The sequence below is a fragment of the Hyperolius riggenbachi genome, chromosome 2, assembly GCF_040937935.1.
Source record: "Hyperolius riggenbachi isolate aHypRig1 chromosome 2, aHypRig1.pri, whole genome shotgun sequence".
Classification (NCBI taxonomy): domain Eukaryota; kingdom Metazoa; phylum Chordata; class Amphibia; order Anura; family Hyperoliidae; genus Hyperolius; species Hyperolius riggenbachi.
In genome coordinates, this window is record NC_090647.1 from 95140932 (window position 1) to 95168912 (window position 27981).

Here is a 27981-nt window from a genome sequence, read left to right on the forward strand (position 1 = left end):
GGAAACGCTAAACCATCCCAGATGTTCATTGGTCATGTTACTTGGTTGGGGTCCTGGAGTGTTGCGTAGTCATTTCCAATCCAGGATTGATTCATTTTAATTTGAGTCAGACGGTCTGCATTTTCTGTGGAGAGGCGGATACGTGAACCTTGCAGGCAACGGCATTCTTCAAGCTTCGGGTTATTTTGCTGACCACGTGCTCATGCAACTCAGGCACTGCAGAGCGCGCAAAGTGGTAGCGGCTGGGAACCACGTAACGTGGGATGGCCACTGACATCATGCCCTTGAAGCTGTTTGTCTCCACCACTCGATATGGCAGCATTTCGCAGGCCAGAAGCTTGGCTATGCTGGCTCTTACTGCCACGGCCCGGGGGTCATTTGCTGGCAATTTCCTCTTGCGCTCAAACATCTCCGAGACAGACAACTGAACCGTAGGGCTGCACAACGAAGGGCTGTTGGTTGTTGTGTTTGATGAACACTGGGAGACCTCAAGAGCACTACTCCGGAAAGTGACAGTGTCAGCGTCATCTGATTTTTTGGAATGTTTTGAACCACGCAATGGCTGGGCTACTGCTGCTGCTGAGGCGGGTCTGGTGGTGAGTCTGGTGAACCCAAGGGAGGCAGTGTTGCTGGTGGTACCCTGTCCTGCCGCGTTTGCCCACAGAGTGGGATGTTTGGATAGCATGTGGCGGCTCATGCTGGTGGTGGAGAGGTTGTTAATACTTTTCCCCCTGCTCAGGCGGGTCTTGCACACCTTGCAAATCGCCATGGTAACATCCTCAGTGCAGTCTTCAAAGAAAGCCCAGAATTTGGAGCACCTGCCTTGCTGGCGATTTCTGTTTGCGCCTCTTTTGCCTCTCACTTGAACTTCCACGCTTGTGGTGCCTGAAATTGCGCGCCGCCTACCTTGTGGCACAAGGCGAACTCGTGCAGCAGTGGGTTCTTCAACAGACTCATCTGTGCTGCTGCTACGACGGCGATGTTCTCGTTCACAAACAAAATCTGGGTCTATGTCCACATTGTCCATACCCTCCTCTTCCATCTCCTCAAACTCGTCATATGTCATTGTGGGGGGCCGCCGCCGTGGAGTACAGCTCCCCAGCACAACCGTCAGGGGAAACACCTCTTCCCTTGCCCCTCCCTCTTTCACCGGATTTCTTCCTCATTTCACTTATCCTTACAGTACACGCTGACTGGCAGCAGTACAGTGGCAGTACAGAAATGCTATACAGTGGTGGGTGAGCGGTGTACCACTATTGCCAGCAGCGACACAGAGCACAATGCTATACAGTGGCGGGTGAGCGGTGTACTACTGTTCCCAGCAGACAAAGAGTGGCAGTAAACACAATGCTATATAGTGTGGCTGAGCCGTGTACACAGAGTGGCAGTAAACACAATGCTATATAGTCTGCTATATAGTCACCCCGAACGGGGTGATGTTCTGCAGCACCCGAACAGTGGCGAACACTGTTCGCCCAACACTACTGGGAACGCAGATTTTAGTACCTAAACACACGATACAACATGTTTTCCGGGGTCGGACTCTGAGGCACATACAGATGGTCCCGATCATCATCCTCATCATACAACTCTTCTCCTGAGTCTGACCCACCCACCACCTCTGCCACCCCAACATCCCCAGACACAGTCACAGACCCCTCATCGTCCTCAACATTAACTTGGGATGCTGGCCTGAGCCCGACCTCCTCCTCCACATCAGGCCCCATCATCCCCTCAATGGCAGCCCTCATTAATCGCTCTGGCGCCGGACCGATGGACACAACGTTCTCCTCCGGGGAGGGCTGCTGCTGACCACTGGCTGCTGGGGTGGATGTTATAGCTTGCGTGGGGCGTTGGCTGTTGCTGTTGTTGGGAGTGCTGCTCACAGCGGAGGTCTCTGAGGAACTCATGGTGAGCTCATATAGTGGTTGACGGTGAGTGGAGTATTACTGATCCCAGCAATATACACACTGACTGGCAGAGTACGCAATGCTATATAGTCTGGCTGAGCCGTGTACACAGAGTGGCAGTGAACAATGCTATATAGTCTGGCTGAGCGGTGTACACAGAGTGGCAGTACACACAATGCTATATAGTCTGGCTGAGCCATGTACACAGAGTGGCAGTAAACAATGGTATATAGTCTGGCTGAGCGGTGTACACAGAGTGTCAGTAAACAATGGTATATAGTCTGGCTGAGCGGTGTACACAGAGTGTCAGTAAACAATGGTATATAGTCTGGCTGAGCGGTGTACACAGAGTGTCAGTAAACAATGGTATATAGTCTGGCTGAGCGGTGTACACCGAGTGTCAGTAAACAATGGTATATAGTCTGGCTGAGCGGTGTACACAGAGTGTCAGTAAACAATGGTATATAGTCTGGCTGAGCGGTGTACACAGAGTGTCAGTAAACAATGGTATATAGTCTGGCTGAGCGGTGTACACAGAGTGTCAGTAAACAATGGTATATAGTCTGGCTGAGCGGTGTACACAGAGTGTCAGTAAACAATGGTATATAGTCTGGCTGAGCGGTGTACACAGAGTGTCAGTAAACAATGGTATATAGTCTGGCTGAGCGGTGTACACCGAGTGTCAGTAAACAATGGTATATAGTCTGGCTGAGCGGTGTACACAGAGTGTCAGTAAACAATGGTATATAGTCTGGCTGAGCGGTGTACACAGAGTGTCAGTAAACAATGGTATATAGTCTGGCTGAGCGGTGTACACAGAGTGGCAGTACACACAATGCTATATAGTCTGGCTGAGCGGTGTACACAGAGTGGCAGTACACACAATGCTATAGAGTCTGGCTGAGCGGTGTACACAGAGTGGCAGTACACACAATGCTATGTAGTCTGGCTGAGCGGTGTACACAGAGTGGCAGTAAACACAATGCTATATATAGCGTGGCTGAGCGAGGTGCACAGTGGCAGTACACACAATGCTATATAGTCAGGCTGAGCCGTGTACACAGAGTGGCAGTACACACAATGCTATATAGTGTGGCTGAGCGAGCGGTGTACTACTATTCCCAGCAGACACAGAACAGTAAACACAATGCTATATAGTGTGGGTGAGCGAGCGGTGTACCACTATTCCCAGCAGACACAGAACAGTAAACAGAATGCTATATAGTGTGGCTGAACGAGCGGTGTACCACTATTCCCAGCAGACACAGAACAGTAAACAGAATGCTATATAGTGTGGCTGAGCGAGCGGTGTACCACTATTCCCAGCAGACACAGAACAGTGAACAGAATGCTATATAGTGTGGCTGAGCGAGCGGTGTACTACTATTCCCAGCAGACACAGAACAGTAAACAGAATGCTATATAGTGTGGCTGAGCGAGGTACACAGAGTGGCAGTAAACAGAATGCTATATAGTGTGGCTGAGCGAGCGGTGTACTACTGTTCCCAGCAGCGACACACAATGACTGGGGGGGACCCTGGCTAGCGTGGCTGGAGAGCGAACTACCCTGCCTGCCTACCCAAAGCTAAACCCACAGAGAAATGGCGGAGATATGACGTGGTTCGGGTATTTATTTACCCGAACCACGTGACCGTTCGGCCAATCAGAGCGCGTTCGGGCCCGAACCACGTGACCCGTTCGGCCAATCACAGCGCTAGCCGAACGTTCGGGGAACGTTCGGCCATGCGCTCTTAGTTCGGCCATGTGGCCGAACGGTTTGGCCGAGCACCGTCAGGTGTTCGGCCGAACTCGAACATCACCCGAACAGGGTGATGTTCTGCAGAACCCGAACAGTGGCGAACACTGTTCGCCCATCACTAACACAGACACAGACGGCATCTACAGAGACTTTGAACAGGGAAGAACTAGGTAGTTGTAGCGTTTTTGTAGTAAATTAAGATTTCCTTGTTTCTGAATCAGTGCACAAAATTTAAATTAAAAAACATCCGTAAACATTGTAAACCAATTTTTCAATAAATATAAATGTTGGCACTTGACTTGGTCTAAGTTTTTCTTTTCGGCCCACTGTCTATTTGAGTTAGTATGAGGATATGGAGTAGCCCAAACCCTAGCAGAATTGTCACATTTTCACTACTTACTATAAGTGACAGGGACATAGGGGAAAAAGTAATTTGTAGTGCAGTTTACTCAGGGAGATGCAATAGTTGTCTTTTAATGACCATAATAATAACCCTGTGTGGGGGAGAAGATTTTTAATGTATCATGTAATTTATATTACCAATAAAAAAATGTTTACACTCTTGTGAGCAGCCATATTATATTATTACTTCAGGAGTGTATTCAGTTAACTTTCTCTATATCAGTGCCAGCTTCTCATTTTCTCCACCATGCACCACTTTTTTGTCAGGATTAAAAACAACCAATCTGAGAAAAAGGTCTTTCGGGGATCAGAGATACAGTATCCCCACAAGTGTATATATTCTCTCCACATAAAGGCTTCCTGGGCCCATTATGCAATTTACTTTTTCTCCTGAGTTTTCTCCTCGGAGATAATTTTTCAACTTCTATTTAAAATAATTTCTCAGCACTCTGTAATTAAAAAAGTATCAAAAAGTAGTTGACAACAATAGTAGAGTTCAAAAAGTAGTTGAAACATTACATTTTATTGTCACATTTGAAAATATCACCTAGGAGAAAACTCAGGAGAAAAAGTTAATTGCATATGGGCCCTAATGTGCTAATAAACTACACGCAGCCAATGCCCAATGGCCGAAAGCATAAAGTGCTTAAAGGGACACTTAACTAAAAAAAAAATGAGTTTTACTCACCTGGGGCTTCCAATAGCCCCCTGCAGCTGTCCGGTGCCCTCGCCGTCTCCCTCCGATCCTCCTGGCCCCGCCGGCAGCCACTTCCTGTTTCGGTGACAGGAGCTGACAGGCTGGGGACGCAAGTGATTCTTCGCGTTCCTGGCCATAATAGCGCCATCTATGCTGCTATAGCATATATCATATACCATATAGCAGCATAGAGGGTGCTAATGTGTCTGGGAACGCGAAGAATCACTCGCGTCCCCAGCCTGTCAGCTCCTGTCACCAAAACAGGAAGTGGCTGCCGGTGGGGCCAGGAGGATCTGAGGGAGACGGCGAGGGCCCCGGACAGCTGCAGGGGGCTTTTGGAAGCCCTAGGTGAGTAAAACTCATTTTTTTTTGTTTGACTTAAGTGTCCCTTTAATAGTGCTATACAGAGTGCATAACAGTGTATGCAAAAAACATCAAGAATAATGCCACTGTTAGTGTTAACTGTCTACCATATATAGCCCTACAAGCTGCGACGCACATCATCTCCCTCTCGCATCATCGTGGTCTTTAGCGCAATCTTTTTTATTTTTTTACCCCAAAACAGTGTAGAGAAAATTGTGTGCATACAAAATTAGCATAGTATATGAACAATTAAATACAAAGTAAACAGTATATCAAAAAATGAATATTGTTAACAGTAACAAAATGATGCAGATTATACCGTGTCAAGTGAACGGAGTAATTTGCAAGATGCCATGAAAGATCAAGTGGTGCTAGTGTGGCTAAGGTGACCCACGGGGAAACCTCATAGGGAAACTTCAATAGCGTGATTGGTTGCTGTTTCAACAGTTATCCAATGAAAGCACTCCTCTAGACATTTTAGGTGTCAGATAGGTTGTAATAATAACTACACCCACACTATTTAGCCAATTATAACAATAACAATAACAATAATATTTCTATAGCACTTTTCTCCCTGGGGAATCAAAGCGCTGTGACCCTGCATTATGCAGTCTCAAAGGCTAGGGAAAAGAGGTGAGTTTTTAGCCTTTTTTTTAAAGCTGTCCTGAGAAGAAGCCTCTCGTACTGATTGTGGAAGTGAGTTCCATAGAGTAGGGGCTGCATAGGAAAAGGCCCGGGCACCAAATGTTAAGTGTATCCTGGGAATAACCAGCTTCATCTTGTTGGCAGAGCGGAGGGTGCGTGGAGGGGCATAAAGTTCCAATAGATCCGCTATGTATTTGGGTCCCATGTGGTGTAGAGCCTTGAATGTCAGCAGGCAGATCTTAAAATTGATTCTCCATTTTACTGGCAACCAGTGAAGAGTTTGCAGTACTGGGGTGATGTGTGAGCTGCGGGGGGCATTGGCTAGGAGTCTGGCTGCAGCATTCTGTATTATGATGCTTTAAAGAGAACTAAGCACCCTTTCTTTCATTGGCATTTCTCCTGGCATAGAAGCTGCCATGTCCCCCCCCCCTCCCCTTCTCACAGTCTTTATTTACACAAGTCAGAGTTGCTATTTTCACACCATGCCTCTGGATAATATCTTTGAGGAAACTGTCCTTATTACCCACTCCCTCTGTTAATGAAAAGTTAATGTTTACTTGTTGGTAATGAGTGCAATAAAACAATTAGCTTCCTGCTGAAGTAGGCTAATAAAACTTAATTGCTAAACTTTGAATGTAACGTAAAGGTAAAATGGAAGTTTGTTTTTCAATAATGAAGGATATTGTTGGCATACATTTTTCATGTGCTATTGAGATGCCCTGGGTTCTAAAAATGCGCTTGGTTCACTTTAAGTTTTAGGGGGTGCTGTGATTGAAGAATTGTTCCCTATGAGGTTTCCCCGTGGGTCACCTAAACCATACTAGCTCAAAACTGTGCAATAAGATCTAGGAAGGTGCAATACTACCTGATAAAGGTGGGTGAAGTGAAGTGTGGGATGGAGGGTATGACTTGTCTTTTCCATTCAGCAATAAAGGGACGTTCTGGTGACAAGCATTTGCAAGCAATAACTACTGGTAATTGAGCTGAGAAGAGGGTTTCAGAGATAAATGTCTCATCAGCCAATGGCATGCCTTCACCAGTGATGATACCAAGGATACAAAAGTGAAGTATTTAGGGTAACCCATTTTATCATGGATGACTACACACCAATCTAACCAGTCTCTCTGACACACCGTAGCCATTAGCCAATCAGAGATCATGATGTGCCATCTTATCTAGAACTACATGGGTTAATAATCTTCTGTTTCGGTGCTCCTATCCATCCTATCACTCCCTGCCCATGGCAGATAATTTACAGGCCACAGTGAGTCTCTTCACTTCCATTTATGTGTTGACACGACCCACTTTATTAGCGTGGATGAACAACACTACAGTATTAGTAATCAGGACAAGTATTTATCCTGTTTTTAATTTTAAACCTGCATCATTGGGGTGGGCGGGTCACGGCTTGTAGAGTGTCTGTTGCCAGGTCAACCATGTCTGTGAACAGAACAAATGTTTATTGTATTTTAATGTGGTATATACTGAGAATAATTGTAATATCAAAACTATTCTGATATATTTTTAGTGGTATAGACATATAACAAACAGTATCAGGTGTTACTTACATCACAGGGGTATACTGTATATTTAGTACATACTGATTGTTTTATATCTATATACATACAGGTATCATTATTCACGTTAATCACCTTATTTAAGGGATAACAGCCCAGGCTTTCATCCATTGTGACACAGAGCAGCAGGAACCTGATGTGTGATAGTATAAAACAATGCATATAAAGTCAGTAATTCCATGTATATCTGACTGCAGATATGAAAGCCCTTATCTCCCTCTTCAAGGATAGTAAATCAGGCTTCAGTGTGTGGTTGTGTGAAGAATAACAATCAGTATCTATTTTTCTTAGAAATGCATGAAACTGTTGAAGGCTTTCTTTTTACATCTGCTATTGGGACAGTTTTTTCTATGTAGAGACATATAGCGGACCTCAACTCAGAACTTCCTCTCTTCTCTAAAAGATGTGCAACCAGAGCCAGGACAAGGTCTTCCAGCACCCAAGTCTGAGATACCAAAGTGCGCCCCTACATCCCTCCCACTCCAGCCGTCACACACTGATTGCTATCAGACTAAGAGGTGCCCCAGGGCCCCCAACCCCACAACACCTTAATCTCTAGTTATCTGGCTTTAAGTCACTGCCATGTATCCCCTTTTCTTATTTCTCTCTGCTTCAAACACAATAGGTGAATGATAGCTGAGTGAGTTGTGCGCCCCCTCCTACACTGCGCCCTAAAGCTGGAGCCTCTCTCACCTCTGCCCGGCGCTGTGTGCAACAGCCTAATACCCTTCAAAGTGGACCTAAACTCATGCACAGGGCAGAAGGAAAACATAGATAAATGCAGCCTGTATGTATTTAGAGAGTTTAGCCTGTCTAATTCCCCCTCATTTGTGTCAAATCACAAACTTGATCTCTCCCCGTGTCACCTGACTGCCACGGCAGAGATGGCAGATAAGCTCATTTGAAAGCACAGGCTGTTAACAATATGTCTGCTTCCATGAATCAGGAAGTATACATCCTGTGTTAACAAATCAGCTGCTCTGCTGTGGCAGTGGAGATTCCTGAGCTGACACAGCTGAGAGATCAAATTACAGTTGTGATAAGTCACAGATGAGGTGGCATTAGACAGGCTAAACTCTCTAAATACATACAGGGTGCATTTCTCTCGGTTTTCCTTCTGTCCTGTGCAAGAGTTCAGGTCCACTTTAAGGAAAGGCTTAAAGTCACATGATACTATACTGTTCCTAGGACTGCACTGCTAATGCCACAGGATGTTAACAATATGTCTGCTTCCATGAATCAGGAAGTAGAAACACTGCAGATTTATTGTAGGAGCAGCTGTAACCAAGATTTTTTTTTTCTTTAAGGGTTTTTATGCTATTGTGTATCTTTTAGAGCAGAGAGGACGTTCTGAGTTCAGGTCCACTTTAACCTCTTGAGGACCATGGTGTTAAACCCCCCTAGTGACCAGGCTAATTTAACCTTAATTGGCCACTGCAGCTTTAAGGCCAAGCTGCAGGGCCGTATAACTCTGCACACAAGTTATCCCACCCCCCTTTTCTCCCCACCAACAGAGCTCTCTGATGGTGAGGTCTGATCGCCCCCCTGTGTTTATTTTTTTTTTTTAATAAATATTTTTTTGGGTTTTTTTTGTTATATTTTTTGCTATTTTTTTTTTCTAAATCCTCTCCCTCCCCCCAGCCGGCCTATCACAGTGATCGGCTGTCATAGGCTTCTGCTTATGAGAGCCGATCGCTCTCTTTTCCCCCAGGGGGACAGCCGTGTCACACGGCTGTCCCCAGTACAGCGCTGCTGCTAATCGCAGCGCTGCACATGTAAATACACGGCGGTTTCGCGATCGCCGCTCGGAGACTGAAGGCGGAGCTCAGCTCCGCCCATCAAGCGGGAGATGCGCGCAGCTGATACAAATCCTGCAATAAATCTGCAGTGTGTCTTCTTCCTGCATTCATGGAAGCAGACAAAGGAATAACATCCTGTGTTAACGAATTAGCTGCTTTGCCATAGCAGAGGAGATTCCTGAGTTGACACAGCTGAGAGATCAAATTACAGTGGTGATAAGTCCAAGATGTAGACAGGCTAAACTCTCTAAATACATACAGGATGCATTTCTCTCTGTTTTCCTTCTGGGTTGTGCAAGAGTTCAGGTCCACGTTAAGGTTTCATTGTAGCTGGCATGAGCTTGGTGAGTTACATTTTGAGCATTTATTTTCCTGTAGAAAATGTGTCCCTCTCTGTGTGTGGGTAGCCATAGATGGGCACAACTCCCTGAGAACAATCTGCACACAGCAGGGACCCGAAGATGTGACACACTCAAGATGAAAGCGCCCTTTTCATCTTTGTGCAGAAAAGAAAATGATGTTCTTCCGTAGCAAAGAGAATTTTTGTAAAGTCTCTTTGTGCAATAATGGTATCCGTGTATGGCTGAATGCTGTAAGTGGCTCTTAGTTATATAGAAATACTGGTAATATGGTGAGGCAGTACCGCCATAGTTGTTGACACTTGAACCCCAAATCTCCTTCTTTAAGACTGTTCTTAGGAGCATAGTGCAGTGCGCACGAAACGTTGCACCGCGATGCGACGATAACGGCGCATCCGATGCGCCTATAAGGTCGCATCGCGGTGCGACGTTTCATGCACACCGCACTATGCGCATGCAAAGTTTTGCGCACGGGACTTTGCGCATGATCTTATTGTCAAAACGGTGCTAACCTAGTTAGCATCCTACTTATCACGCCGAAAGTCTTTAAGTGTGCTTACTAGGTTAGCACCGCTTTGTGAATCAAGCCCCAATTCTCACATTTGTCCCGGTTAAAACAAAACCAAATGACAATGATGACAAATACAATGGAACTTACCATTGGATGTCAATCTTTCTGTTTAAATGAAGCACATATTTTATTTTGGAGACAGACTGTTAAGACAATGGTCAAGCAACTGACCATTCTATCAGATCAGGTATCATTAACCAGTTCACCACTAAGGGGTTTTTCCCCTTATGGGCCCGAGCAATTTTCACCTTTGAGCGCACCTCCTATTCATGCTTCATTCACCAATAACTTTATCACTACTTATCACAACAAAATGATCTAAATCTTGTTTTTTTTTTCATCACCAGTTAGCCTTTTTTTGGGTGGTACGTTTTGCTAAGAATTGTTTTAATTTAAATGCCTTTTAATGGGAATAATAAGAAAAAAATTGAAAAAAAGTACATTTGTCCCGGATATTGCAATGCTTAAAATCTGTCCCTAGTGCAATAGTGCAATATATTATATTTTATTTGGAAATAAAGTTGTATTTTTTCTGTTTTGCATCACTAATTACAAGCCTTTATTTGCAAAAATAAATGTAATATACCCTCATGACATACATGTTAAAAAAAAGCGGAGTCCCTAAGGTAACCATTTATGTATTTTTTATGTAGTTTTATGTAATGTTTTATTTTGGTAATTATGGGGGGGGGGAGTAAGGAGTTAATTAATGGGGCACTTTATTTATTTGTATTTAATTGTATTTATATAGGTGTAAATGTATTTATTTATTTATTTGTATTTATGTATAGTTACATAGTTATTTTGGTTGAAAAAAGACATACGTCCATCAAGTTCAACCAGTATAAAGTACAACACCAGCCTGCTCCCTCACATATCCCTGTTGATCCAGAGGAAGGCGAAAAAACCCTTACAAGGCATGGTCCAATTAGCCCCTAAAGGGAAAAATTCCTTCCCGACTCCAGATGGCAATCAGATAAAATCCCTGGATCAACATCATTAGGCATTACCTAGCAATTGTAGCCATGGATGTCTTTCAACGCAAGGAAAGCATCTAAGCCCCCTTTAAATGCAGGTATAGAGTTTGCCATAACGACTTCCTGCGGCAATGCATTCCACATCTTAATCACTCTAACTGTAAAGAACCCTTTCCTAAATAAATGGCTAAAACGTTTTTCCTCCATGCGCAGATCATGTCCTCTAGTCCTTTGAGAAGGCCTAGGGACAAAAAGCTCATCCGCCAAGGTATTATATTGCCCTCTGATGTATTTATACATGTTAATTAGATCCCCTCTAAGGCGTCTTTTCTCTAGACTAAATAAACCCAGTTTATCTAACCTTTCTCGATAAGTGAGACCTTCCATCCCACGCATCAATTTTGTTGCTCGTCTCTGCACCTGCTCTAAAACTGCAATATCTTTTTTGTAATGTGGTGCCCAGAACTGAATTCCATATTCCAGATGTGGCCTTACTAGAGAGTTAAACAGGGGCAATATTATGCTAGCATCTCGAGTTTTTATTTCCCTTTTAATGCATCCCAAAATTTTGTTAGCTTTAGCTGCAGCTGCTTGGCATTGAGTACGATTATTTAACTTGTTGTCAATGAGTACTCCTAAGTCCTTCTCCAAGTTTGATGTCCCCAACTGTATCCCATTTATTTTGTATGGTGCTAGACCATTAGTACGTCCAAAATGCATGACCTTACATTTGTCAACATTGAATTTCATCTGCCATGTATGTGCCCATATAGCCATCCTATCCAGATCCTGTTGCAATATGACACTATCTTCCTGAGAGTTGATGATTCTGCACAATTTTGTATCATCTGCAAAAATAGCAACATTGCTCACTACTGCATCTACTAGGTCATTAATAAATAAATTGAAGAGCACTGGACCCAGAACAGACCCCTGTGGGACCCCACTGCTAACAGTCTCCCATTTTGAGTACGATCCATTGACCACAACTCTTTGTTTTCTGTCCATTAGCCAGTTCCCTATCCATGAACACAGATTCTTCCCCAGTCCTTGCATCCTCAACTTTTGCACCAGACTTTTGTGGGGAACAGTGTCGAAGGCCTTTGCAAAGTCCAAGTATATCACATCTACAGCATTCCCAATATCCATATTAGCATTCACTACCTCATAAAAGCTGAGCATGTTAGTCAAACAGGACCTGTCTTTAGTAAACCCATGTTGATGCTGAGAAATAAGATTATTTTCTACTATGAAGTCATGTATAGTATCTCTTAGTAACCCCTCAAATAGTTTGCATACAGCTGATGTTAAACTTACAGGTCTATAATTTCCTGGATCAGATTTTTTGCCCTTCTTAAATAATGGGAAAATGTGGGCTGTACGCCAATCCACTGGGACTCTGCCAGTTGCAAGAGAGTCACAAAAGATAAGATAAAGGGGTTTATCTATAACTGAACTTAATTCCCTTAGGACCCGAGGATGCATGCCATCCGGGCCAGGTGCCTTGTCTATTTTTAATTTATTTAGTCTTGCCTTCACTTCTTCCTGCGTTAAGTATTTAATATTACAGTTAGAAGATTGAGACTCTTCTGCCTCTGTAGTTTGCAACAGTGCTGTTTCTTTTGTGAAGACAGAAGCAAAGAAAGCATTTAATAACTCTGCCTTACCTTGGTCATCCACCATTGAGTTCCCATCCTCATCCTTTAGGAGTCCTATACAGTCAACCTTTGATGTACTTGGAAAACTTTTTTGGGTTAGATTTGATATCCTTAGCGATTTGTTTTTCAGCTTCAATCTTTGCCTCTCTAATTTCTTTTTTACAATTTTTATTGCACTCCTTATAATTGCTTAGTGCAGCCTCGGTCCCCTCCTGTTTTAAGACCTTATAGGCATTATTTTTCCTCTTCATTTTATCTTTAACCTTTCTATTCATCCATAGAGAGTATGTATGTGTTTATTAATTTATTTAATTGTATGTATGTATGTGTAATTTTACTATTTGGCCACTAGATGTCCCCACTTTATATTTCTGTGTACTGTGAACAGTACACAGGAAATGCTTTGTGTGTGGTTTTAATTTCATTTTGTCAGTGACCACCAGCATCTCATTGATGCTGGTGATCATTGATCACAGGCTCTCTGATCGGTGAATGGGAACATGAGTTCCCATTCATCGATCAGTCTACTAATAGGTGGCGACGTGAACGTTTTTTTTATAATCGGTTGTGATAGATAGGAGGTGCAGATTAGTGTGTGTGTTGATGGTGAAAAAATTGATGTATTACAACATGTTATTTACAATTGCATTTATCTGAATAATCAAAATAATACTTCATTAAAAAGTGGCCAACTTTATGAGCAAATATCCTACAAGAGGTCACAGTCCATGGCTGAGCAGCAGCTGCTTTGAGGGATAACTATATCACCAGGAAACCTCTGTCTTGGTGCAGAACATGAGCTGGAACTTTGGACACCACAACATGCAGACTCATTGCCATGTGAGCAGTGTAGGGTTTGCTTCTGAGCCACAGCTTGTGGTGTCTTCAGAGTGGCTAAACCAGACTCACTGGTGGCACTTAATTAATAGCATGGCTGTTAATTAAGCCATGCTGTTAATTAAAACACCCATTACACCGAGACAAAGCCTATCTGTCCAGAACTTCCTTTCTTTATTCAGAAGTGAACCAGCAAAAATGTACCTACCTACCAGGTATAAACATATTAATAGTAATCTGTTCATTGAAAAAATAAGCAATTGCTTGAGTTTAGCTTTACACTATGTTCGATTTAATGACATAACAGAATCTGTCAAGACTGGGAGTGCCAGAGCTTTTTGTCAGATACTCAGTTTGTGAAGGTGTCAAAAACAAGCAACACCTTATCAGCTGTTCTGTGCTGCTAATTACTCCTGCAGGAATACAGCTGTTGGTACTGAATACAGAATACAGAATATTAGTGCAACACAAAGTATAGGTTCCTGGCTGGAAAAGTAATGCAATATTGGCAACAGTCAGTTTTAGAAATGCATCCTTATCTGCAAATTGAAGTAGAAAGGTCATTTTGTATAACTTAAGACTGAATAAATTATTTGTGCACTACAGATACATGTTCATAACAAATTTATAGCAAGAGGGGAACTTTACATTAAAACGAGGGTACTTTTCACAAGAGCCCATCTGCTTCTAAAAATAACTAGCTGATGAGTCACAGCAGGTCTCATAATCTTCAGGGGTCAGAAGTTTCAGCAATCTCAGGCTGGCTTTGATTCTTTGGGTGACAGAGAGGTGTTGCATTCTTTTTTATTATTGTTAATTGTATTTATAAAGTGTCAACATACGCAGTGCTGCACAATAGATAAATGGGGATAAAATACAAGGTAGGACATAAAGGAGCTTACAACAAAAACAAGATCATGCAGATGTCTTTGGTAACAATAGTTCAATGTCTTTGGCAAAAATTAGTGAATGAGTTGGCATAAATTCGTTGATCAGTCTGGCTGCTGCATTCATTACCGATTAAAGGTCGGCGATGCGTTTTACAGGGAGGATTGATAAAAGGAAATTGCTTTAGTCAAGGTGGGAAATAACAAGGGCATGGATGAGGAGTTTGGTGGTGTCAGGAGACAGGTTGGAGTGGATCCTGGAGATGTTGCAGAGGTGGATGTTGCAGGATCTGGTAATTCTTTGGATGTGATGTACAAAGGAGAGAGCCGCATCCAAGGTGACACCTAGGCAGCGGATTTGGGGGGTAGGATGGATGGTTGTGTTATTAGTCATGATATGCTTATCTGGGAGGGGTGCAGCTGTGCAGGGTGGGAATATCAGAAGTCCAAGGTGGTCCAAGTCCAGGTGGAGGAGATGATTTTCCAATTTGAAATTATGTAGAGTGAGTACAATACGCATCCTAGGATGGAGCCTTAGGTAACACCGACTGAGAGGGTGTGGGAGTGGAGGAGGAACCATTCAAGGGTGTTGTGTAAGAGTGGTTGGAGAAATAGGAGGAGATCCAGGCTAAAGCTAGGTCATGGATACCCATGAACTGTAGGGAATGGAGGAGGACGGAATGGTTGAATGATGTTGTGAAGGAGTGCTTGGAGAGGTAGGAGGATATCCAGGTTAAGGCTAGGTCATGGATACTCATGGACTGCAGGGAATGGAGGAGGAGGGAATGGTTGACAGTGTCAAATGCCAAGGAAAGGTGCAGGAGGAGTAGGATAGAGTATTTACTTTCAGCTTCGGCAAGAGCAAGGCCATTGACCATTTTGGTGAGGGCTGTTTCAGTACAATGGGACAGTCAAAATCCGGATTGCAGGGGAACAAAAAAGGAGTTGGAACCGAGAAAGTGGGTCAAGTGTTGGTAGGCCTGACATTCAAGGATTTTCGAGGCAAAGGGGAGGAAGGTTATTGGGGGGTAGTTGGCTGGCAGTGCAGGTCGAGTGAAGGTTTTTTTTAGCAGGGAAAGAACCACGGTCTGTTTGGATACGGAGTGGAAGGTCCTGGTAGAGAAGGAGAGGTTGAACAGGTGGGAGAGGACAGTGGCCAGATCAGGAAAGTGTGGGTGGAGGGAGTTGGATGGGACTGGATCTAGGGGGCAGGGAGTGGCAGATAAAGTTGCCAGCAGCTGGTTGACTTCCTCCATGTGGTGTGGAGGGAAGAGACAGTGGAGTGGAGGAGAGAGATATCCCATTAGATGGTGGTAATTTTGTTGATAAAGTGAGTTTGGGAGCGCACACATGGAATACACAAGAAACCTCCACTGCTGCTGCTCTGCACTCCAGGATCCTTTTCTCTGGGATTGCAATGGGCTATTGTCACATCCCTTCCCAGGGTGCTCTTTATCAGCCTTCCTGTTTGAGTTTAATCCCACATGTGTACGTAGCTTTAGAAAGTGTGTCTGAGGAAGAAGTAAGTACTTGCAAAACAAAAGCAAAAACCGAGTGGCCAATATAGTCTAGTACCTTTGTAGATCACAGTATAATTGTACAAGTAATAGTAGATATACTTGCAAACGTGATTTACCTCATAGGTAACCACTCAAACAGCAGGTGGGGAGAATTGTGACCTGACCCCACTCAGGTTTTAAGAAGTCGCTCTCTGTAGACAGGAAAAAGGGGATAACACCCCTCCACCAGGGGTGAACTAGACTGAATGTAGAAGTATGAACAGAGGCACCAAAATAGGGTAAAAACGTCTACAAACATTTTAAAAGGGGGAAGTTGGTGGACTTACCTTCCTCAGAGAAACAGACATAAATTTTTAATATACAAAAATAACATTTATTTGTAGCTCCAATTTGCAACTCGTTTCACGGGCACAATCCCGCTTCATCAGGCAGTAAACGGAGAAAAGCTAGTGTCAGTCTGAACCACAGCCAAGTGCCTCTGTCCAGAGGTGCTTGGCTGAGAAAAGCTAGTGTCAGTCTGAACCGCAGCCAAGTGCCTCTGTCCAGAGGTGCTTGACTGAGAAAAGCTAGTGCCAGTCTGAACCGCAGCCAAGTGCCTCTGTCCAGAGGTGCTTGGCTGAGAAAAGCTAGTGTCAGTCTGAACCGCAGCCTCTGTCCAGAGGCGATTGGCTGTGGTTCAAACTGACACTAGCTTTTCTCCATTTATTGCCTGATGAAGCGGGACTGTGCACGTGAAACGCATTGCAAATTGGAGCTACAAATAAATGTTATTTTTGTATATTAAAAATAACAAGCAGAAAGGAAGTGTGTATGCAGCTTTATAATGCCTGTAAAAATATGCTGCGATTTTACGCTGAATAGCGAGGAGTCATTTTGCAGTGCTCGGTTTATTAGGATACTTTTTCTGCTGAAAGCTTTTTCCGTCCTTCCACCCCAAAGAGCGAAAATCACATATAATGACCGCAGTACAGTCTATGCGTGTTTTGGACAAGCTGGCACTTTCAGGGCATTAGCGTGACCCCAGAGAGGCTCATTGTGTTGAATCTCTGGATCCGAGCCCTTTCCAGCCGAGCTTACTGTCACCAAAATCATTCCCGGCTTTTCAATACATTTCTACTTTCTGCTGAAATAAAAACAACAACAACAAAAAAAACAAATAGACTTTCAACTGTACTCTGTGTTCAGCACAATAGTCTCTCCATGCTCCCTGTCTTTTGCGCACTTTCGGTGAAAATACTCAACATAAATCTTTTGTAACCTTGGCAGTGTCTCCCGAACAGAATTGCTACAATTACATGAAAAAAGGCCTAGTGGGATATTAAACATATATATACATATAAATAAAGCGTACCTGCAGCGAAACTATTGCTGCATTGTGAACTTACATTATATAAGCTATTTCCTGAGCAAGTTCAGCTCAATAAGACACCGGGAAATGTTCCCTGGCACAGAATGCATCGTGTGCATTGTTTTTTGCCGATAAGATATGATCTAGTCAGACTGAGCAAGTCTAATTAGCTTCTGCAGTAGTTCCGGTGGTGGCAATAGATTTGTTTACCTTCGGTATCCTATGGACTCCCAATGGTGTCACAGAGGATTGCTTTGAGAGCAGAGACATCTGCAGTGTATCCGCCTTGTTTTTCCAGGTTCTGTGAGGTCAGCTGGGTTTATGTTCTGAGCAAGCTTACTGTTTATGTATCTGCTCATCGGCGGCACAAGCTTAATTTCATTTGACCTTATTACATTATTAAAATTCAGAAGGCCAGGACATCAATAGACACCTGTAATACTGCAGGGGTTACTCATACATAAAATATAGCAATAGGTTAACGTTAGTTAATACTTCATCCACGGCAGTGTTGCTGAATAATATATTAAAGAGGACCTTTAACCCAGAATTGAGCTTCATCCCAATCAGTTGCTGATACCCCCTTTACCATGAGAAATCTTTACCTTTTCTCAAATAGATCATCAGGGGGTTCTTTATGGCTGACATTGTGGTTGAAACCCCTCCCACAGTGTGATGTCATCATGACCTAGTGTCATGACCAACTGCCATGCAAGCAGTATATCCCTCTGTGCATAGAACTCACAGTAAACGAACATTCTGCACAGATTAAATGGCAAGACTGAAGATGTCTTCACCATTGATAGGTTTCAGAATGTAAATCAGGGTGAGGAAATATTTTACAATGGGCAAGAACTGACTAAATAATCTATAAATGAATATTGTAAAAAAAAAAATAATAATAAGCAATTTATGAATTATTTTATTTTCACTACAGTTCAACTTTCATGATGATGACTAGTATTTTGCAGCTGACTGATCTATACCTTTATTTCTTCCCACATTACAGTCCAAGAAGGTACTTTCTTAAAGTGGGATTATAGTCCCAAAACTGGAATTTCAGTAACTAGTTACATAAAAGAACTTTTGAAAGCATTCTCAAGTATTCCCTGTGTGTAAAATCATTTATTTTTACTGCAGAGAGCAGTAGAAACTTGCTTATCTCTGGTCATCGGCATCAGTATCCCAATGAGACTTCATAATAGCTGTCATGAGCTCTCGTGAGGAGCATTGAGGGCTGTTCAGCTGTTGTTTGAGTACACCGAGGATTGCAGGACTGCTGTCAGCAGAGGGTGTGCCATGTGCCCATGAGTGCAGGGCTGCAGCTGGGCAACACTGTTGGCAAACACGGAGGATTGCTCATTGACTGCAAATAGCAGAACAGAACATGTGGTACTTTAGCTTCAAGTTTCAGAATTCAAAATTATTCATTTTATATTTATTATACCGTTATAGATGTGTTATACTACTTTTACAATAAACCTGATCCGTCGTTTTCGTAAAGGTTTAACGTCCAAGTTGGTGATGGCTGAAGTGTTGTCATTCAAGGCTTAATGGGTGAAACCCCCTTGTGAGGAAATCTTGAAAACTCCTGCTTTATACTTCTTCTGAGGGCAAAATCGCAAGATGCGCAAGAGAAAATTAAAAAAGGCTTCCCTTCTGACCATGATGTATATACAGTATATTTAGATACATATTTATGGCAACACCAATGTTACCACATAGTACACAGTTACCAATGTTTAGTGCACATTGTGATAACGTCAGAGTGGGTGGTATTTTTGCACACAAAAAAAGCAGCAAATTTATTTTTCAGTAAAACATACAATCAATTCCTTCACTGTTTCTCGAAAGGGTCCTCAATTTTATGTCCCCCTACCACACTTTAGAGCCAGTTTTGTAGATTTTTGGGTGTCTACAAACATGAAGCACCCTGAGAAAACAAACATGAAGCACCCTGAGAAAACAACACAACTTCATGAAATTCCCTAACTGGAAACAAAATCCAAGAGGTTACATAGGTTGTTCCTGTGCCGTCCATAGCCTCCGTGCTGGTATAGTGCCAATTTTATGCTAAAAGATTTGTGTCCATGGGATTGTTTCTCAAAATGTACCTTATGAATGATCTCTCTTTGTCTACTTAGCTCATTAACTATCTCTCCTGGGCCCTGATTCAAAAACCTATAGTTAAGGTGCCCATACACTCGTCAGATTGGCAGCAGATAGATAAGAAATGCATCTGATGATCTATCTGATGCATTTTTAGAACATTTTTTACCAGGATAGAATTCCAATAGATTTCAGTTTGAAATCTATTGAAATTCGATCTGATGGCATTTTTTTGCCATCAGATTTCCATTAAGGCCAATGCAAACTGATAAGCAATCTTATCAGATCGACCTAAATTTTCCACCCTGCCAGTTCGATGGAAATCCATCGAAATCGATCGAAATTGGCCATTGATCGGTCGATTGGCCAACCGATTTGCAAACGATCGATCGATCGAGATCGATCGGTCGGCCAGAAAATCGGCTGAGTGTATGGGCCCCTTAAGAGTGTCATGCGCAGGTACCACAGGTTGTACTAATAAGGCAATGAGCACAATGCTGCCAGTGGTAGTAACAGTAAAATTGCCATGCACTAGTGAATCAGGGCCTATATCTATGTTATCTCACATTCTGTCCCATCTTATCTGTTTTAGGTTATTCTCTCTCCTTATCTGTCTTGAAGGCTCATACACACCTACAACTTAATGCACAACCAACAGGACAACATGACCAACCACACAACAAGTTGTTTTCCAGACAAGTACATCAACCAACTAAACAACCAAAGTTGTTCAAAAGATTTGTACAAACATTCCAACCTGCCTGATAGTTGGTCAGATTGATCCTCTGGTTGAATCTAGCAAACAACCAGTTATCAGTTGGTCATCTGGTTGTTTGCCACCCGAACACACACCCAACTTATCTTCCAACAAACAAGTTTGGAAGATATTATAAAAATATCAAAGAGCTATAGCTAGTAAATCGAGTCCAAGTCCATGCGGAGTGCGCTGCCACAAGGTTAGGCAAACCTATTGGAATCAGTATAAAATCGTTTAAGCGCACATCCTGATGTTATAAACAGTCCACATGTACAGTGTCTTGATCCAGTATATCACCTCCACCATGGACACCCAACAGCATTCAGACTTACCAGATGTATTGCCCACTGCCAGACTGGCCAAGCATGCACAAATCCAGGAGCCTTGGTGCTTCAGGATCCTGGTGTCACCTTAGTGATGTCCCTTTAAGTCACCTTCACTTTCCACCTTTGCCTTGCATGTTACCATCATAGTAATAGCACACTTTTTTCTTTCCTTGGCTCCGGATCCACTAAAAGCCAGATGATCCCCCGTCCGATTGCGTCACCCAATCGGTCAGCCAATTACAGAACGACCTAACTCGTCGGTAACTTGATTGATAGCTGAATATCCAATCACAATCAGGTCAGCAAACTGTAGACGGGGCTTCGTAGATCTATTGTAAAAGTCTAGGTTGAGCGGTTCAGTTGGTTCTCACGGGCAATTTTGTCTTATATGTGTCCTGGCCTCAGAATCCCGTCCCGTCCCATCATAGTTAAGTTGAAAAATTTGGAGAGTGAGATAATTCGTGAGATATGTTTTTGGATCAGCATTTGTGTATTCTATGAGATTCTCCAGGAAATGTTGGTTTTCCTGTGTTGGTTTAATGTTTCAGATAAATTCTACAGTGAGGGGGTGGGTATGTATTAACAGGTAGCTAGATAGACAGACAGTCGGATAGTGCCGTTAGGATAAGATGACAAGACAAGCAGACTAGTAATGCTGCAGAAATGTTCCATTTGCAAATTCTGCTAAATTCACAGTCATTTTCTCCCAGGATTTTTGTACACAAAAGATACGTTAGGGATCACCCATAAAACTAGCAAGCTGTAACTTATCCACAAGCAGCTCATTTAATTTTTTCTATATTTTATTTTACTCCAGTGCGCAGTTTTCTATAACGCAACCTTTTACACTCCTTACTGTTACTTGAGCTAAATAATTGGCACATTGCATATTTTTGTGAAAACACAGACTTCTACAACTTACTAGTCTTAAAAATGTCCCCAGCGTATTATAAACAGGTGACAGTGAATTTAATTGAAGCGGTACAGTTACTTGAGGCACTGTGGCATACAGACAGTGTAAATGTAGATGTGCCTTACTGCACACTGTTCAATATGGGCATACTTTATGAATTATCAAACATTTAAAGAGGAACTTTAAAGCGGTATTGTCACCATAAAAATCAAATTTCAACAGCAACTGGTCTGAGTGTATTAAGTGATAAAGATGCTAATCCTGCATTCAAAACTTTTCCTGCTGTTATGGTTTGGAGTTATCACATACTTTAGGAGCACTGGCCCTAGTGCCAAACAGTGCCAAAAAGTTGAATGCTGGGAGTTCTTTTGAATGCTGGGAGTTCTTTTTATCTATAATATATTCCTCCTCTTCCATATATATTCCCTGCCTAGCTGATCACTTGTGTTTACAAGCAAGGCTGAGGTGACTCAGTGATTGGATGTGTAAATAAAAAAAAAAGACTCTGGGAGGAGGGCAGCTAATGAATACACAATGAGAAAGAGAAGGGAGGGGGGAAAACAAGAGTCAGGAAGGATATGATGTCAGCATTAGCTTGGCAAGATGGCCACTGCCTAGAAAAGGATTTTCTGCCTTTCCTTTATAAAATTCACAGGAATCATTACGTGGATAGCACAATACATCTGTTATGTAAGTAGAAGTAGTATTTATCTACTTATGTGTGTGTTTTTTATTTCTAGGTTAGCATGGGTGTCGCTTGTCCTTTAACCCAGGATTGAACATCCCAATCATTTGCTGATACCCCCTTTCCCAAGAGAAATCTTTACCTTTTATTGAATAGACCATCAATATAGCTGATATTGTGGTGAAACCCCTTTCACAGTGTGATGTCAGGGCCATGGCCCTAACAGTTTCCTGTCTGTGAACCCCATTGCATTGTGTGAAATAATGACTTTTTCCAACTACTAAGTAAGCGATATGTGATAATTTTCAAAATGTAAACCGGGATGAGGAAAGAATTTACAATGGGCAAACACTGAGTAAAAATAAGCAATTTTATTTATTACCTTAGTTTCACTGCAGTTCATCTTGAACTGCTTCCGGACCGAGCTTACTGAAATCTACACCCTGTTTGGAACCTGTTATCCCTGCCAGGGCATGAATTTCAATCATCCCTGCCGCATGCTCCCACCGCTACTGCAGATTGCACTTCTCTCTCGCCACTGCAGTCCCCTGGCTCTATCGTCGGTACAACGGCAGAGCTCCGTGAGCCAGTAAGGAGCCGATTTAATTGGCTTCTGACCCCGTGATCATTGTGAGCCCACATTGATGACAAGATCAGGGATGGTCGTAGTCAGTCAACTTCCCTACGCTGGAACTACGTGTAGTTTTACGTAATTAAGCTTCGCCAAACTACAGCTTCGAAATCAAATATTCGCTTCGTACGCATTTTGTAGACTACGCATTAAAATACGCAATTACGCGTAGTGTGTGTGGATGCTTATGCCCATATGCAGAAAATTTTACGCATTAATTCCGTTAAATTGCTTATACCGGGAACTCTTCTATGCATACATTCTCCTTTCCAATGCGTAAATTTGTAAGCATACAATCGCACGTGGAAAATTAGACGTGAGTAACGCATTCGTAGTTCACTTCGCAATACACATGTTAACTATGCATAGTGGGCATAAGCTACGCGTAGCGGTACTTCTCTACACGTAAATTCGTAAGCGTAGTTTTGAAACTTCACCTACGAACTATGATGCATAGATGCGAACTACGATGCATAAATCCGCACTGGCGTAGTTTCTGCTCATCCCTGGACAAGATCAGGAGCCAAAATCTGGACATGACCGGTTCAGAGACCTCTGCTGTTCTAGTGATGGCAGAGCGAGGGGGCTACAGCAACAGGAGAATGGCGTGCATGGCAGTAGCAGAGAGTCCATGTGGCGTGATGTTGGTAATCACCGTTTTTTTCAAACCAGCAGTCTCTGGTCCTTAAAGGAAAGGTTCAGGGAGGGTGGGTAAAAAATAAAAATCAATTTCCACTTACCTGGGGCTTCCTTCAGCCCGTGGCAGGCAGGAGGTGCCCGTGGCAGGCAGGAGGTGCCCTCGCCGCCGCTCCGCAGGCTCCCGGTGGTCTCCGGTGGCCGACCCGACCTGGCCAGGCCGGCTGCCAGGTCGGGCTCTTCTGCGCTCCAAGGCCCGGAACTTCTGCGTCCCACGCCGGCGCTCTGACGTCATCGGACGTCCTTCGGGCTCTACTGCGCAGGCGCAGAACTACTGCGCATGCGCAGTAGAGCCCGGAGGACGTCCGATGACGTCAGCGCGCCGGCGTGGGACGCAGAAGTTCCGGGCCTTGGAGCGCAGAAGAGCCCGACCTGGCAGCCGGCCTGGCCAGGTCGGGTTGGCCACCGGAGACCACCGGGAGCCTGCGGAGCGGCGGCGAGGGTACCTCCTGCCTGCCACGGGCTGGAGGAAGCCCCAGGTAAGTGGAAATTGATTTTTATTTTTTACCCACCCTCCCTGAACCTTCCCTTTAACCAGTTCACCCCCAAGGGTTTTTACCCTAACGGACCAGAGCAATTTTCACCTGTCAGTGCTCCTCCCTTTTATTCCCTAATAACTTCATTACAACTTCTCACAAGAAAATGATCTATACCTCGTTTTTTTCACCACCAATTAAGCTTTCTGTGGGTAGTACACTTTGCTAAGAATTTTTTTATTCTAAATGTGTTTTAATGGGAAAAATACAAGAATGGAAAAAAATCATTATTTCTTAGATTTCAGCCATTGTAGTTTTAAAATTAAACATTCTCTAGTGGATAAAACCAACTCATTTTATTTGCCCAGTTGTCCTGATTATTAAACCGTTTAAATTATGTCCCTATCACAATGTATGGCGACAATATATTATTTTGAAATATAGGTGTTATTTTTCTGGGTTTTTTTTGTTGTTGCTCTGGCCATAATTACAAGCCCCTATGTAATAAAGTAAAATAAATTTTCCCATATAAAATATAGATTGAAAAAAGCTGAGTCTCTAAGGCAACTATTTATTTATTTATTTGAAGCTGATTTTTTTTTACAAGGGTTTTTTTTTTGGGGGGGGGGGGGGGTGGAAATGTAATGTATTAATTTATTAATACTGTGTATGTTGATATTGTGTATGTGCATGTATGTGTAATATACTTTTTGGCCACAAGATGGCGCTAGTGAACACTCTCCGTAATAGAAAGTGATCACTTTTTTTTTTTTACACTTTATTTAACTTGTAACAATTTCCTGTTTTTGTGAATGGACGTAGCCGCCGTTCGCGGTTACGTCCATTCACTCCAGGCACTGCGATTGGGTAGAGGACCGCTCGGTCCTCTTCCCCAATCACATAGCACGGAAACCCGACGGTATAAGCGGCGGTAGCGGCGCGGACACGTGCGGAGCGGCGGCGGGAACGCGCGACGTATTAAAACGTCATGTTGCCATTAATAGGCTAAAGCATGACGTTTTAATACGTATGCTTGCCATTAAATGGTTAAAGAAAAGAAAATCTTAAAATGTAAAACACATACAAATAAGAAGTACATTTCTCCCAGGGTAAAATGAGCCATATATATCACTTTTCTCCTATGTTGCTGTCACTTACAGTAAGTATTAGAAATCTGACATTACCAACAGATTTTGGGCTAGTCCATCTCTCTATAGGGGATTCTCAGCATGGCCTTTATTCTTTAAAAAGACATTCCCTGATAAAGATTTATACAAAGGTGCTGGCCAGCCTCCCTGCTCGCTGCACACTTTTTTAGCAGTTGGACGGAGCAACTGCCATTCACTAAGTGCTTTTAAAAACAAAGAAACCACTGAAAACCCCTCTATGAGAAGATAGGCTAGTCCAAAATCTGTCGGTAATGTCAGATTGCTACTACTTACTGTAAGTGACAGCAACATAGGAGAAAAGTAATTTATGGCTCATTTTACTCTGGAAGAAACATATTTCTTATTTGTATATGTTTATATGTATTTAAAATTTTAGGATTTTCGCGGCAGAGGTCCTTAAAGTGAACCTCCGGACTAAAAATCTACTCAGCAGCACTGAAAAGGCCTGGTGTTTCTTTAACAGTTTTACAGCATCAGAACTTTGTTTCTCTTATCCAAGCCTCATTTTTAGCTGCATAGAAGAAAACTGCCCGGGCTTTTTTCCCCTGGTGCTGTGCAAAGCATGATGGGATTTCTGATGTTGCTCTCGTTCTGCTGTTTTGGAGCAAATGTTTTTTTTTTACATTTTGAATTTGACATTTGAAGCCTAGCGTGTGCAGCTGGGAGGGGTTATCAAGACACAGGACAGTTGGAACTGTGTCTCCTGCTTCTTGTCACCTCCTTTCAACCAAAAAGATGGCTGCCCCCATGATAAAGATGGCAGCCCCCATGAATCACAAACATTTGCCTGTTCTTTTAAAACAGGGTGGGTAAAAAATTATATTACCCATCTATTCTAATTAACATAACTAATGTAACTTAATGACAGTATGTTTGTTTAGGCTGAAGTTCCCCTTTAAGGGGTCAGAGACTGCTGGTACGTAAGTGGTTAAAGCACAACTGCCAGAAAAAAAATTATTCATTTTTAAAAGGCATCATCTGCGTTTGTTTCCATGTGTTTTTTTTTTCTTTTTCTTTTTTCCTGTGTGCTAATAAGTCCTTTCCATCCATTTGTCCTGGACTGTTCATTTACTGCTTGGCTCACCAGGCACATAATCTAGATGTAACATTCTAAAGGGGAAAGCCAAGTACAACTGTGTCACTTGCCTGGAAACTGTACAAGCAAATGATGGAATTATTTGGCTGGGAAGACACATAATGGAGCATGTGTTGGATAAGGCAACTGGCACAGAGATGGATACAGAACAACAATGCCACGGAGACCAATTGGAACAGATGCGAGAGTGCCATCTTATCTCCCATCATGTAAGAGATTGCCTTTAGGGTCATCTGCTCAGGACAACAAGAGCAAATGGCAGTGACTAACATTACCTTCCCTTAATAGATAGTAATATACTGAAAAAGCAGCAAACTTTACTTCAAGCAAAAACATTAATGCCTGGGAGATGCGAGGCATATGAACTCAATTCTCAAACTGCTACAAGTCAGTAAATCTATCTCAGCTTGGTATAGCCTCAGATTTAAATCTTCCTTTTACATTACATGGGGAGAAAATGAACAATGGAAACCTGGGGTGTAATTAGACATCATTTGGGCCCCCAGCAGGTATTTGAATGGGGCCTCCTTCCTGAAAGGAAAAAAAAAGAGCAATTATGCACAACTCCTACCTCTGCCCTCTCCCATCCCCAAATCCCTGCAATACTGTATCCAGAGAGGAGAGGGCATCAGGTAGTGTTGGGCGAACAGTGTTCGCCACTGTTCGGGTTCTGCAGAACATCACCCTGTTCGGGTGATGTTCGAGTTCGGCCGAACACCTGACGGTGCTCGGCCAAACCGTTCGGCCACATGGCCGAACTAAGAGCGCATGGCCGAACGTTCCCCGAACGTTCGGCTAGCGCTGTGATTGGCCGAACGGGTCACGTGGTTCGGGCCCGAACGCGCTCTGATTGGCCGAACGGTCACGTGGTTCGGGTAAATAAATACCCGAACCACGTCATATCTCCGCCATTTCTCTGTGGGTTTAGCTTTGGGTAGGCAGGCAGGGTAGTTCGCTCTCCAGCCACGCTAGCCAGGGTCCCCCCCAGTCATTGTGTGTCGCTGCTGGGAACAGTAGTACACCGCTCGCTCAGCCACACTATATATATAGCATTGTTTACTGCCACTGTGTACCTCGCTCAGCCACGCTATATATAGCATTGTGTTTTCTGACACTCTGTGTACACGGCTTAGCCTGGCTATATAGCATTGTGTGTACTGCCACTGTGCACCTCGCTCAGCCACGCTATATATAGCATTGTGTTTTCTGACACTCTGTGTACACCGCTCAGCCAGACTATATACCATTGTTTACTGACACTCTGTGTACACCGCTCAGCCAGACTATATACCATTGTTTACTGACACTCTGTGTACACGGCTCAGCCTGACTATATAGCATTGTGTGTACTGCCACTGTGCACCTCGCTCAGCCACGCTATATACAGCATTGTGTTTTCTGACACTCTGTGTACACGGCTTAGCCTGACTATATAGCATTGTGTGTACTGCCACTGTGCACCTCGCTCAGCCACGCTATATATAGCATTGTGTTTACTGCCACTCTGTGTACACCGCTCAGCCAGACTATATACCATTGTTTACTGACACTCTGTGTACACCGCTCAGCCAGACTATATACCATTGTTTACTGACACTCTGTGTACACGGCTCAGCCTGACTATATAGCATTGTGTGTACTGCCACTGGGCACCTCGCTCAGCCACGCTATATATAGCATTGTGTTTACTGCCACTCTGTGTACACCGCTCAGCCAGACTATATACCATTGTTTACTGACACTCTGTGTACACGGCTCAGCCTGACTATATAGCATTGTGTGTACTGCCACTGTGTACCTCGCTCAGCCACGCT

The 27981-nt window shown here is 43.3% G+C and overlaps 1 protein-coding gene across 2 annotated transcripts in view; it reads left to right on the forward strand.

Annotated features, from left to right (window-relative positions):
- Window positions 1–27981, forward strand: part of SERTM1 (serine rich and transmembrane domain containing 1) — a 71844-nt gene that overhangs the window by 8275 nt on the left and 35588 nt on the right. Inside the window, exon 1 of one of the 2 annotated variants that reach the window (XM_068265028.1) lies at window positions 6992–7040. The exons of the other annotated variant lie outside the window; for it this stretch is intronic. The gene's annotated coding sequence lies outside the window, so the exon portion shown is untranslated. Of the gene's footprint in view, window positions 1–6991; window positions 7041–27981 lie in introns of those variants that run through there. 2 annotated transcript variants of the gene reach the window in all.